This window comes from Stegastes partitus, unplaced genomic scaffold, assembly GCF_000690725.1.
Source record: "Stegastes partitus isolate 25-593 unplaced genomic scaffold, Stegastes_partitus-1.0.2 Scaffold2333, whole genome shotgun sequence".
NCBI classification, from domain to species: Eukaryota; Metazoa; Chordata; class Actinopteri; family Pomacentridae; genus Stegastes; species Stegastes partitus.
The window spans coordinates 17,974-19,384 of record NW_007580064.1 but is presented as its reverse complement, the minus strand read 5'-3'; positions in this window follow the sequence as shown (position 1 = coordinate 19,384).

The following is a 1,411-nucleotide window of genomic DNA, read 5'->3' as shown; positions in this document are numbered from 1 at the left end:
ATCTCCAAAACACTTCCTCACCACAGAGGTGAGGGCAATGGGCCGGTGGTGGTTCAGACAGCTGGGCTTCCTGGGGACAGGACGGACTGCTTGAAGCACCGGGGGATGATGCACTGGGAGACCGCAGGTTGAACACCGGTGCTAGCTGGTTGGTGCAGGATATGAGGATGTTATACCGTCAGGGGCTGCAGGAAAAAGAGACAAAACAAAAGCAAAGAGACACTGAGGACGACAAAAAGAAGCAGAGTGGCCACGATCAGGTGCAAAACCACCAACAGACAGACAGAAAACAGACATAGAGCGACTTCAAAGAGACAAAAAGGTGCAAAATTATTGTTAAAGTGTCACAATAACGATAAAAACACACAAAACAAACGTATAAATATCTGTCCTACTGCCCCAAAGGAACGACATGGACAGTGTTTCTGACGGCTTCCTTCCCGTCAGCGTCTCCGACTGCGTTTAGCTTCAGCTGATAGTTTGTTGGACACACATCTGCTCCCGGTTCTCTGTTTAATGACTTCGCTGCTTCAATGACAGCGAACACGCCGCGGGGAAGCTCGTCCTGGACTTGGGATGCTTTTTAATTATCTGCGGAGGGCTGAAGGTGAGACGAGTCGTCGGGAGCTTCAGTGGCAACGTTTTAGAAGTGAACAGACGGAGGTCAGAAAGTTAGTCAGAGCGGAGGTCAGGCTGCTTAACATGCAGATGAGCTGCCGGAGAAGAAACGGCAGCTTGTGATCGCTTTGCATAAAGCAGGCGGAGAATAAAGGTCAGAGGAACACAACACGCTCTATCAGGTGTTCAGGTTCAGTGTGAAGGGATGGATGGATGGAAGGTCGATCAAATGACGGCAAAAAGACAAAAAGATTTCATATAAAGGCAAAAAAAACCTGCAAAAAATGACCACAAAGACACAAAAAACATCTACAAGGAGAATCAAAATGACGACACAAAAACCCACAACCCATGACAAGAACAGAAATGACTGGAAACAAAAAGAAACTAATCAAAAACAAACAAGTGACAAAACATAAAAAAGGACAATAAAATATTTTTAAAAATGCAAAAAAAAATGAAAAAGACAAAGAATAAAAATGACACAAAAGAAAAGGAAACATGAGAGAAAATACAAAAAATTAAAACACCCAAACCATAAAAAAACAATGAAATATTTACAAAAGAAAATGTGAAAATAAAACAGCAAAAAAAAGAAAAAGAAAATAAACAGTAAAAAAAACAGTAAAAGATCAGAGAAGTCAATAAATGATTTACAAAATAAAACGAGAAAATACAAATCTTAGAAAAAAAAACAGCCAAAAAAAGAGAAAATGAGCAGCAAAAAAGACAATAAAATATTTTAAAAGGATGAAAATAAAAGGATGTTAAAAATTTTAGAAACAGACAAAAA